The 13,944-nt window shown below is 32.1% G+C and overlaps 1 protein-coding gene across 1 annotated transcript in view; it reads right to left on the bottom strand.

Annotated features, from left to right (window-relative positions):
• The window catches only part of LOC128987730 (F-box only protein 11), a 37,057-nt gene that overhangs the window by 21,907 nt on the left and 1,206 nt on the right, over nt 1–13,944 (bottom strand). The window lies entirely within an intron of this gene.

Genomic DNA, 13,944 nt, shown 5'->3' with positions numbered 1-13,944 from the left:
AAAACACGTATTACCTTCCCTGTAGCAGCAAACCTAAACACTCATAAAATCTTATGTTATTGGGAATAAATATGTCTTATTTATGCAAGTATTCGAGTAAAAATTTAATCAGACAAGTAGAAATTTTCTTAGTCTGCAGGTTTGCTGCAGCGGGGGTATTTACTAAATTTAATAGGCCTACTCACAAACCTAAATCCAAAACTTATGCCTAATTTTAAATTATTTCTGCAAAACTAAAAAGAAATTTTTTGTAACTTAAATTACCAAAATTAAAGTTTTCTTAGCATCATTTCATAAAATTGGCCATTATTATTAGCAATTAATGTTACAAAAACTAAAAACCAAAATGACTGCCATTTTGAAATTTTCTAATTGGACCAACTTTTTTATTAAAATAAAGGTTTCTTATACCTCAAACTATATATAGGCTACTAAGTAGGGCATAATAGAGATTGAAGTAAAAATAAACTCCATGCTAGAAATAAGAAAAAAGGCGAATATCTGGTCAACAAAGCGTTCAATGGAAAAAATTTCATTTTTAATTTTCTCTTTATTTTGACCCATGGAACCATTTCATGGAGTTTGACTGTTTACTTACAGGGCACACTGAATATAGACCCTATTTCTTACGAGTTTATGTAGACGAGGCTGTTAAATGGACATACACATTTAATTATTTACATAAATAATAGCCTATCAGCTGTTTTTAGCGAATTTCCCCTATAGGGAATAAGCTATTACCGTAGTACTCAGAATGGTAAGACCTGGACCTGGGACCAATTTAATTTTCGTTTTGAGGTCCCTAGAGACCAAATATATATATTTTTATATCTGTCCGTTAGCGCGATAACAAGAACAAAAATCATCCGATTTTGATGAAATTTGGTATAAACTTGTAAACCTTTATGGGGGGTTTTATGGGGCAAAGATTGGTTTTCCCCATTTTTGACCCTAAAAACATAAAATTTAACATTTTCTTTCCAAACCATTTTGTGGAGCTTATAAAAACAAATAATTTAGTATATTTAGGCGTTATTACACGCCTAATGGTTACGGGAAAAATTCCAAAAAACTGTAAATTTAAAATTCTCATGTTCTTATGGAGAATAAGTATACTGTTGTAGTTTGCTTGTTTTACGATCATATTTTGATCAAATTTGGAAAATGCATTAATTTCATACTAAACTATTAACATTTAAAAAAAAAAAAAAAAAACACCTTTTTACCCTCCCTGTTGCAGCAAACCTAAGTACTTGTTAAACTAATGTTGTTTAGATAGGGAATAAATGTGATATTTTTAAGGTGACATTTTAGTGTAAATCCAATCAGGCAAATGGAAATTCGCGTAGTCTGCAGGTTTGCTGCGGCGGGGGTATTTTCAATTAGGACAGTACAGTAGAGTCCCGCAAACTCGGCACTCGATAACCCGGCAGTCTGGATAACTCGGCCATTACCTGGCTCAGAAAATTAGTGATTTTTTTAGTCCGAGTTAAGCTGGATTTAAGTCAGCTTTAGTCAAATTATTCCCAAATGGTACAAGGATTTGTTCATTCATTCATTTATTCATTTCTACGGCAAATGCCATTAAACAATACATATCAAAACAAGATGGTCTGCAAAAATAAATACAAGAATAGCAAATACATGGAACAATACATTCAAGAGACTAGACAGATTGTATAGAATGATCCTACTCATTACAAAATAAAACATGCATGAACAAGTAGAATAAATAGTTGCAGACTAACATTACAAGAGACATCATATTATACTAATGTTGTACTATTAGTACATATGTATTTGTTGTACTATATCTGATGACTTAATACTGACTTGTAAAATAATATAAATAAAAAAGGTGGTTAAAAAGCTAAATTGTTCTGATTTTTAACCCTAGTTCCCGATAACCCGGTATTTCACAAACTCGGCACCCTTCCAGTCCACATTACGCCGAGTTTGCGGGACTCTACTGTATTTATATTGAGGTACTTTTAGTTGTTTATGATGCTCATGGGAGTCTTTAAAATATAAGATAATTTTATGGAGTGATACAACTCAGCTTACAAAAAAAAAAAGGATTAATGAGGAGTGGTAGCCTACTATGACTTACTTTCATCCTCATGGTTCTTGTAGGCCTAAGAAGTATTTTCAAAATTTAGAAACTCAGATATTAAAAGGATTGTGTAGGGCCTACTCTCAAATTATGAAATTAAATAAGCCTCTATCCAGTTAAACATTACCAACCAGAAACAATACATCAATCTCATGTACCAAACTTGTAATGCCAATTTTTACACTCCCGAGACACCCGTTAGACCATGTACTCAAAAGTCCATAATGTGTGGTGGGGTGAGATTGTACAATATTTGAAAATGATAAATGATTGAGCAATATTCACAGCAATAATTTGGCTATGAAAAATCATCTCATCCAGTTGGACTATTTCTCGATCAAGGAGTGCCTGGAGGATAATTTAGCAAGTAACTGACTCTCCCTCCAATCCAGTGGCGGCTAGCCCATAAGGACTCTCGGACGCCGCCCTCCCAACAATACATAAATATATTACATTTAAATATTATTCAGCTAAATTTAATTAAAATTGCTTTGACGAGTGCTTTGACGAGTACTTTAAACAATATAAAACATAAATATATCAAATAATTGGATAATTAAATTCAGTAAAGACTAATTTTTGATGATCGCTTGCTTAGTAAGGACGGTGCGGACGGTGGCCAGACCGCCCCAATTCCAATAAATGTAATCTTATGGCAGAACAACCGAACAGCGCTGAGGGTGCCATGACGCCATTCCTCTAAAACAGGGCAGCCATCGACCACAGTCTGGAAATTCTGTATGACAAGCTACCGTTATGATGGGTAGAACTGATGTTGGCGCACCTGTTTGTCATAACTCAAAATATCTAATTTTTAAAACTATAAAACAACTAAGCTAACGTTAAAATGTTATTTTGGTTTGGTGTTGATGTTTAGTTTGTTGGATTTCACATCCAGTTTAGTTAAAGGTAGGCCTAGGCCCTGCATTTCTGGTTTATTAATATTATTGAAGTAAAATATGGTTTTTTTAACTTTACATACTTGCTATAGATTAGTAGGCCTACCTATAGGATGCTAATGGTATGTTTATAATCAGAAAATTAAATTAGTTTGGCATTGTAAAAATTAAATTAAATCCAAACTGTTTTATAGAAGGGGGAATTGGGTACTAGGTTTTGTAAAATGCACTTTGTAGGCTAAAACAAATTGAATCACTTTACAACTTTTATGCCTTCATTTAAAGGCTTCCAATAGACATCTTTTCACTTATTTTCAGACCTGCAAGTTGTTTTGTTCTATTAAAAAAAAATATATATTTTTTTCATACCCAATTACCCCAAAGGGGGGAATTGGGTACTACACCTATTATACATTAAAATGACGTATTAAAAATTCTGGGAAAATGGGTGTTATTAAGAAAACACAAATAAGCATTTTAAGACAAGTTTTAGTCTCTTATCATTATTTTTGACAATTTTATAGAGCGTTAAAGTTAATTTTTGAAAACTTTACAGTTTTTCAAAGATATTTCTTTGTAATAAATCCTTATAACCTAGGGTTGTAAAAATTGTATTAATTGTAGCTTCTTAGACATACTTAAACATAAAACAAGTTGGATTATTCTAACTTATTAAAAAAAAGTTATAAGAAGACAAAACTTTGAAAAAAGTGCCCATTTCTGCGCTTTCGAACAAAGTTAAACTGTTAATCACCAGACACACTTAAATAAATTAATCCTTTTTTTAACCCTCCAAGTGTCCATAGTTTAGGCCTTAATGTCCACCTATTTTTGGCGCATTTGCAAGGTTTTATTAAAACGGATCTGAGAAGCTTAAAACAATGTTAATTCTAATGTTCTATATACCATTTTGTTTGGAAAATCATGGGCTTCAATATTATATATAAAACATAAGGAACATTAAAAAAAAAAATATAATTTCAAAAAATTTCAAAAAAAAAAAATAAGTTTGCGCTCAATGAAATTGTATAAATTATAGGCCTATAAATATTTGAAAATAGCCACTTTGTTCTAAATTTTATGAGGATTACAAATATATAATAATATAAGGAAGTATATTTGCAAATAAATAAGTTATGGGCAAAAAACTGATTTCAGTACATAGCGTTTAGCTAAGAATGCATAGCCTAACCATAGCTAGGAATCTGGCTGATAATTTACATCAATATCACTACCTACTTCTTCAGGATCATCAACCAGCACTTCAAAACCACTTAAATCTTCTTATAATGCACCACGTATATCACTACTTTTGATTTTTAACACTAAAACAATGATAAACGTAATAAAACACATCAGTCATCGGTCCGGGGGAACCTAGCTGTTTACAAATACACGCACGTCAGCTGTCTGCTACAATATTTTCGGAACTAAAATGAATAGCGCTTAGAGACAGACCTCTGGAGAAAGCTTAGAATATTACGGAAAGAACGATACCTAACTCGATACAGTTCAATCCGATTCAGTCAGTCATAGAGCCTTCGCCGTAAACGATATCTGCGTGTCGAAAAATCGACAAGTAACACTACACAAAGTGTGCTGCTTGTCGAATTTTCGTCAAGTAACACTGGGAGGGTTAAGTTACTGTAGGCTACTTGTTCAAAGTCCATAAAAATATGGTTTTTGCTTCAAAACTAATTCCAAACCTAATTTGTTAACCTTCCGAGTGTCCCTTGTTTTGGCCTTAATGTCTGCCTATTTTTAGCTCATTTGCAAGGTTTTATTAAAACGGATCTGAGAAGATTAAAAACAATGTTAATTATACTGTTCTATATACCATTTTGTTTGGAAAATCATGGGCTTCAATCTATACTTCTATATCTATACTATTATATAAAAATCTAATGGTGTCTGTCTGTATGTGTGTTACTAATAGATGCAAAAACTACTGAACAAACTGGGGTAAAATTTTACAAAAATATAGTTACCATACCAAGGACCATTATATGACTATTCACATTTCAATACTGACCGTAAGCTTTGCCCTTTGGCTTTAAAAGTTGTGAGGTGAAGATTTTAAAAGTAAATATTGATTGGTCTCCATGGCTGCGATGAGAACACTAATAATGTTTGTTTACATTTGCATTGACATTTAAATGTAAACAAGAAGAACTGCTAAACTGCATATTTCACAATTTCAGACAGCTGATACAAAGAAATTAAATTTTCCATAACTATGAGGTAGGTTTATTTTAATCTAACCTTTTATCATGGATTATTTATTCTAAAACTATGTCAATGATTATAGAAAAAAAAGATTCTATAACCGTTGCTGTCTCGACTCCGGCTCTGCTTTGGATTTTTTAAAGCGTCTAAGTTATATAAAATAATGTTATTAATATGATTTCATGAAAACAGCATGAAAATTACAATGTATAGATGTTTTATATGAATTTGGAGGCTACTTTAAATAAATGCGTGTTAGATTAACTTCACATAACTTGCACATCACGTTGTTTTTTATATGTATATTTAGGTAAATTAAGTTATTGTGTTTTGCTAAATCTATGCTTTAATTTAACTAAAGAATATCATCAATAACTAAATTGTACGTTGATTTTTGTTTTCTAAAATCTGTTGTATATGTGTAACTATATTTAATTATAAAATGGTAATACAAAATACTCTTATTTTATCTTAACATAATTTTCAGTTCACATTAACTTTATTTGATACATTTATTATTTGTGTTTTGCCACACCACTGATTAAATTAAACCAAGGAAAATATCATAAAACTAAGCAGTGTTCTTTTGTTAAAAAAAAATTAATGAAATATCTGTTACTATGTTTACTTAATGGTAAGTGTGAAAATATAAAGGCAATAGACGATGGAACTGATTAAAAAAACTGGTTTAAGATGTTTTTTAATATTTTTGTAGAGTAGAATCAGAGATGCAATGAAACATATACTGTATTTGCTATTAATTTTTAGTCCTAAAATTGAAATATAAAATGTCAATAATAAATAAAAATATATATTATTAAGGGAGAAGAAATGGTGGTATCCACTACTTACCAGATTTAAAAGTCATAACTTAAACGTTTCTATTAAGGCCATAAAAGCTTAATTTTGTTTCTAAAAGCGTTGGGGAATGTGTAATATGCAACAGATGTAAAGATTAAAATGTTTATATTTTGTGTCCTCTTCCCGTTGCAAAGCACGGGTACAACAGCTAGTATTATATATAAAACATATAGAACATTTGTTAAAAAAAAAATATTTTGGAAAAAAAATAAGAAAAAATTATATCAATGAAATTGTATAAATTATAGGCCTATAAATATTTGAAAATAGCCACTTTGTTCTAAATTTTATGAGGATTACAAATATATGATAATATAAGGAAGTAGATTTGCAAATAAATAAGTTATGGGCAAAAAACAGATTTCAGTACATAGCGTTTAGCTAAGAATACATAGCCTAACCATAGCTAGAAATCTGGCTGATAATTTACATCAATATCACTACCTACTTCTTCAGGATCATCAACCAGCCCTTCAAAATCACTTAAATCTTCTTATAATGCACCACGTATATCACTACTTTTGATTTTTAACACTAAAACAATGATAAACGTAATAAAACACATCAGTCATCGGTCCGAGGTTATAACCAAGCTGTTTACAAATACGCACGTCATCTGTCTGCTACAATTACGATCGGCTCGGAGAACATAAAGCGCTGAGACAGACCTCTGGAGAAAGCTTAGAATCTAACGAAAAGAACGATACCTAACTCGATCCAGTTCAATCCGATTCAGTCAGTCATAGAGCCTTCGCCGTAAATAGTGTTTGTGTGTCGCTGTAGCGACACTAAACACTACACAAAGTGTGTTATGTGTCGCTGCAGCGACAAATAACACTCGGAGGGTTAAATAGTTTTGGACTTTCTTATGGTCTTCTGCCTCTAAGCCGATGTGACGGGGGAATTGGGTACTAAGCCATAATTTCTTTAATATTCAATGCACAGAAGTCATACCAACCTAAAGCAATTCTTAACTACCCCCTAAAAGCATATTCTAACTAAAAAAAAAACAGATGTATTGTTATCAGGCAAAAAAAATATAGTACCGTACCCATTTTCTCATGAGGGGGCAATTGGGTACTAACATTTTCAACCCCTAAAAATACACATAAAAGTCCATTTAAATATTCCCAAACTTCAGAAAATTACTATTAGTATGTATACTTTGCTCTTATGAGATAAAAGTAAATATTTTGCAGTAACTGAAATTTTTATAGTGTTTCCAAGGTTACTCGGGCCAAGTTTGATAGGCACTTTAAAAATTGAAAAACGTAAGGCGTGAACAAATTATTTTTTAACTCGTTTCAATTTCAAGATAACAACCTAAAATAAATTTGAGGTTTATAAAACATAACTAGCTATCATTTTTCTAGCGAATTTTATCTAATTCATAATAATCATCATAATTCATATGATTTTTATCTATCATCATAGCTAGCTACAGATTTTTTAATTCTTTCTAATATAAGGCATGTATTTTTTAAAAAATTTCAAAAAAGTTCATACCCAATTCCCCCCTTCTACCCTACATTTCAATCGGTGACATCAAAAAATTTCATTGTGAGGAAGTTTTTTTGTTTTTAAGGCAGGTGTGTTATGTAAGCGAGAGAAATGTAGCCAGAATACAATATTTTCAGAAACTTATTTTTAGAAAAAAAAAGAAAAAAAATAGCTATTGTATGTAGTTTTGATAATACAAAATGTACAACACAAGCTTCGTAATGCTGTTTACGGCAACTTGAACGCGCGTCCGGCCTCTACTTGCCGGGTCGACTCCTGTGTTTAAGCCAAGTTTCGGAATCCGAATTATTTACACAGGAAGGTAATTATATGTTTATTGGTAACATTTTAAGTCTACCAACCGCATCATATCAATACTTATATTAAGATATGTATTCATTTGCATAAAAAATAATAACTAGTTTATTGTAAGGCCCATAAGGATTAAAATACATACACAGTCATTGGTCAAATCAGTACATCTGTGTATAATCATAAAATCAATTACTAGGCCTACATCAAATTGCTGGTAGCCAAACAAAAATGAATAGAGGTAACTTAGTGCTAAATTAGGGTGGTTATATAGAATATATAGTTATGCAACACAATAACAAATACATTTATTTACAAAAGCAAATAACCTCAAATAACGACAACGAGCTTCATACAACCTCAAATATAATAATTAAAAACAATAATATTAACTACAATAAGAATTTTATCTGTCAATTAGGGATGGTCAAGTCTCGAAATTTCGGGAAATTTTAAATCTCGTTACACGAGACGAGATTTCTTTTTGGCCGAGATTTTTACCGAGACGGGAATAAAAAAAAAAAAAAAAACGCCTGCAGAAAGTCAATGCAATACCCGCAATACAGGAGCGTGTCGTAGTTGAGTTTCCTTTGTGAAGGCTTTCTTATTTAATTAATTCTTTAAATGTAAATATTACTTTAATTATTTTAATAATATTACTTTAATAACATTTGAGAAGTTTTGTAAAGTGTAAGCAGTGTGAGAAATGTTTTATTACTATAAAAATTCAAAACAAGTAACTATTTTATAAAAATTAATATTGCTTTTATTTTATGATTTATTTTATTTTAGGATAAGTTGAACTCTATCCTAACTGATATCACTATGTTTCCTAATCGTAGGCATTTTTAATAAGTTAGGCGTGATTAATAAAAAAATGTTATGCTGATGTTTTTTAATAAAAGGTTGTAAATATTCTTGCCTATTATCATTATTTTTGTATTTAAACAGTCATCTAACAATGTTACAAAATCAGGTAAAAATTTTGAACGTGCATTTCCCGTTGTGTATGAGAAGGGAAATCCCGTCTCGATCTCGTCTCGAAATTTTATGAGAAATACAAAATCTCGTCTCGTCTCGTCTCGAACTAAAAATCCAATCTCGTCCATCCCTACTGTCAATAAACATGGTAGCCTACCTTTTTAAATTCATGTTTAATGGTACCTCGAACAAATATCTCGGTCATTTCAATGGGTCTCATAAAGGTAACTGCTTTAGTGGATCCTGATTTTCTATCAGTGATGTGTTTCATTGTAAATTTTTGTGTAGTGATGTATCCTGCCTGTGAAGAATTTCTTACAAATTACCTTGGTTAACAATAAATATCCCCGCCTCAGCAAACCTGCAGATTTAGCGAATTTCCATTTGCCTGATTGGATTTACAGTAGGGCCTACACTTAAATGTCTCCTTAAAAATATTAGCCTACATTTATTCCCTATTTAAATAGAATTAGTTTAACAAGTACCGGTACTTAGGTTTGCTGCAACAGGGCGGGTAAAAAATTGTTTGTTGTTATAAAATGTTAATACTAGTTTAGTAAGAAATGAATGTATTGTCAAAATTTGATCAAAATATGTTCATAAACAAGCAAACTACAACAGTTGACTTATTCTAAAAAAAAAACAAGGGAATTTTAAATTTACAAATGTTTGCAATTTTCTCTGTTATCATTGGGCGCATAATAACGTTTCAATATGCTAAATTATTTTTTTTTTACTTAGCTCTACAAAATGGTTTCCTGGAAAGAAATTGTGAAATTTTGTGTTTGTAGGGTCGAAGATGGGAAAAACCAATTTTTACCCATAAAACCCCCTATAAACCCCCGTTCCCATAGTCCGATCACTCTGGTTCGCTAAGTCGTTCGAATAAATGTAGGTTTACACGTTTGTACCAAATTTCATCAAAATCGGATAATTTTTGCTCGAGTTATCGTGCTAACAGACACATATATACGGTACCGGTGTATATATACCTAGTACCTTATATAGCCTACTAGTATAGCCTATATGAATTTGAACGGATGGTGTTTTTGGCCTCTAGGGACCTCAAAACGAAAAAGTAAATCGGTCCCGCGTCCAGGTCTTACCATGAGTAGGCCTACTGTAGCTTATTCCCTATATGGGAAATTCGCTAAAAATGATTTTCAGTAGGAGCATGGTCCAAGAAATGATCATTTGGAAACAGGTTAAGGCCAATTAATGCTACCATTTGGCATGCCCGGTCTATTTTAATTCTGTGGTCTCTGTTATAAGTACAGCAATATAATGCCATGACATAAAAGTTTTATCTAAAGAGAAAAGTTTTGTTTTTAGTAATATGTAAATAGTATTGACACAACCTATCCGGCATCGCTGGTCTTGAAGACGAAGGAGGTAATTAAGGTAATAAGTTAGGCTTAGGCTTTTCACTAATTGCGGCCCTAATGTTTAATTAGGGTCAACAGGGGCTAATATGAACAAAAAAAGTAAACTTTTGACATTGACTCAAAAATGGTAAATGACAGAAGAAAAGAAAAAATAGTAGTGTATACAGCTCTTTTAGCTGAATCTATTTATTTACTAACAAAAACCATAAATGTAACCATTATTTAAAAAAAAATTAAAAACCACTGTTCACATTAGCCCCGCTAAAAGGGGCTAATGTGAACAGCCCATGGGGCTAATGTGAACACTCTTAATAACTCTGTTATTTACAACACTAGGCATATGTGGGGGCTGTTGTGAACAAGCCTAGGGTCTAGTCTACCAGTTGCAATAAGTCTCAATATTTTATCTCAAATAGTTTTTGAGATATGAAGGTATCTTTGGAGAGCCGCGGGTCGCCCTACGGTAACCCTTTTTTTTTAAACCATTTATAAATATTATACAAGGCTAATAATAAGATATAAACAAGAAAAAAATTATCTGTCAACATACCTGAGTACCTATTTATTAAAAATTTCTTCCACATACAAATTGTTTAAAGCACTTAAAAAAACAATAATTTAAGACAATGGAAATTGTTCGTTTAGGCAAATGACAGTTTATTGCACTTTTAGGCCTATTAGGTAAATATAAAAATGTGGGCTAGGCCTATTCAACACCTTAACTGTTGTCTTTGTAAAATTAAAACTGTTTTATCACTGTAAGGCCTTCAAAGAAGTTTATTGAGGAACTTACGCCTCAAAAACTTCGACAATTTTGTCGAAGACATACTTATGTCTATCACTGGTTCCACATACATTAGGGGCTGGAAGTTTCCCCAAAATGTCAGTGGTAGAAACAATAAATATATCATCTTCTTTTTTCAGGAATGATTTTTTTTCCTCATCGCAGGATTTAAATCCCATCACTTCGATCTCCCCGTCAGCCTGAGCTTGTATATATAGTACAATATATACTGTATATATTGTTGTTCATAATAGCCCCCATTCACTGTTCACATTAGCCCCCCAACTTTGAAAGCTTATAACTTTGGCTGTTGTTAATATATTTTAACTTTGGGAAAAGAAAAATAATCCCCAATTCTTATTTAACAAAATTCAGGCTTAAGATTATTCCTACAACCAATGTAAAAATTGTTATAACAAAAGTTTTCACTTTGCGCGGAAAAGTTTTTTGGGCGGAAAAAAAGTGTTTTAACAAAGTATTTTTTTAAAGTACCTAAAAGTCAAATTTGAAGTTTTCTCATTATGGACACAAAAAATACAATAAATTTCCTTTCTAATTATATTTTCTTCATGATTAAAAATCCCAGATAAATGACTTTTTAAGTCATTGTTCATATTAGCCCCAATATTTTGGTGTGTTCATATTAGCCCCGGTTGACCCTACAGAATACCTTACCGGTAGGCCTATATAAGTTAACCTAGGCCTAGCGTATGTTCGATATTTACCTAAACAAAAATACTGAAAGACCTAAATTAAGTCTACCCCCTGAGATTTGATTGTTCAAAATCAAATCAAAAGTTTAAACCGATTTTTGACACCCTCAGTCTCCAAGCACAGATAGCCGAGTAGGCTACCGGTATGCCATGTGTCACTTGGCCATTGGCATTTGTTTGCTCGGGTTCAATTCCCGTCCTGTCACGAGTGGCAAATAATTGGTGACCTGTGTGTTTGTAGCGATATACTAACTTAAGTTACAACCACTGGGGCATAGTGAGGTGTTCATAAGTTAATCCTTGATTTAGACATACACCTCGAATCATCGGATTGGGCGAATCTTTTAGCTACGATAAGTGCTTGTTAGTGTAGCCTATCCTATGAACATGCAGGTCACCAATGGCCGTTTTGCCACTTTTTGTTTTCCTCTCTATTTCCCTTAGAGATCTTAGTAAAAGATACATTATATCGTTGCATAAAATAACTCAAAAGGTTTTTTTAATGTAGGCCCAGGCCTAATAAGTTACCGTACCGGTAGCCTATCCTTATATATTATATATATATATATAATTCTGTAAGACAAAATCTTTACCAGAAAATTGCGGATGTCTGGTAAGTGGCAGAAAAGTGGGAGGGGTCTTAAATTAAAGGTCTTGACCCCAGGGACTCGGGAAAAATATCGGAATTCCCATAAAGTTACCAGAAAACGAGATATAACGTAAAATATCAACCATAAGAAAAGCATGGGGACTGAAAAACGACTGAAAATTTATTTGTAATGTTTACATTTATTCCGAAAGTCAATGTTGTTAAATAATGTTTCAAAATGAAATGTATTCGTTTAATTTTTTGGTTTTCCGTTTTTATAATGAGTGAAGTAACTAGACAGGGCAGGGGAAGACCTCAGAAGAACGCTGGAAAAGGAGTTGAGTGTTTTTTCTCACAATCTATTTAGGTCCTCTTAGCACTTGCATTGTGATTGTGGCGCATTATTTGCAGAGGAGGCCACAAATGGACATTTCGACGCATGTTGCCACTATGGACTATTTAACATGCCACAACCACAATTAAATTATGAACTAAAAGTCATGTTTTTATGATTCTAACTTCATAAAAAGTATAAGGCAATACAACAGTGCAATGGCTTTTGCGTCGCTTTCCGCTACACATAAAGAGATTCCAGGGAAATGGGCCTTCCTGTTTTAAAATTCAGGGACAAATTCATAGATATATTTCTGACTTACTACCGCGAAATGGGGAGTTGCCTTCATATGGACAATTGTGTCTAAATTAGGGGCTATGACCCCTACAGGCCACTAGTTTAAAGATAAAAACTGAAAGACTTATATTAAGCCTAAGTTATCCCTGAGATCTATAGAGCTACATTAGCTTAACCCTGCACTACTCGCGCCATATCTCATAACATGGATACTCGCGCGGGTGACAGTTGTCCCCCATTTCGTTTTTGTATATATATATATATATATATATATATGTAAAAATATTAATTTGTTTTATTGTATTATGTCTCAAAACCTATTAAGTGGCTATTTTAGATTATTTATGAATAGTATTCATGTTTTTTTTGTCCAGTAGGCCTATAACTTAAAAATGTTAAATTTTTAAATACGGTGTATTCTTTTTTGACCAAAAATAAATTTATGGATTTTTACCCTTAAAATTTGTAATTTTACTTTCAAGATAACATAGTAAAAACAATTTTTATTTCAATAAGTAGTTTAATAATGAACACAAACACAGATATTTCATTGTCAAAATATGTTTTTTATTTACCGTAGTAAAAACTGAAATTACTGTAGATATAGCAGTTTCAAATGAAAGTGTGCATCTTTGTACATCACATGACATTCAAGGTATGCATAGTTACAAGTGTGTTGAAACATGTGACTGTTTATTCCTCTACTGACTTAGCCTAAAAATAAAAAGCATAGGCTAACTTAAAAAACAAAATAAAAAAATATAAAAAAACTTACGCTAAACTATACATGGCAGGAGGTATTGTCTACTCCACAATGTCCGACAATGTCTGTCCACAATGTTCTTCAATGTCCGACACGTTGTTTTTTGCCTCTATCTGGTCCTCTTTACTGTCATTTTCTATTATATCTTTATCAAAACTATCTTCCATCAACATGTCCAAAATTATGG

This window comes from Macrosteles quadrilineatus, unplaced genomic scaffold (assembly GCF_028750875.1).
Source record: "Macrosteles quadrilineatus isolate MER2022 unplaced genomic scaffold, UCM_ALF_1.0 Scaffold_1__1_contigs__length_201487025, whole genome shotgun sequence".
NCBI classification, from domain to species: Eukaryota; Metazoa; Arthropoda; class Insecta; order Hemiptera; family Cicadellidae; genus Macrosteles; species Macrosteles quadrilineatus.
The sequence above is the reverse complement of the archived record's forward strand: the minus strand, read 5'-3'. Positions and strand labels throughout refer to the sequence as shown.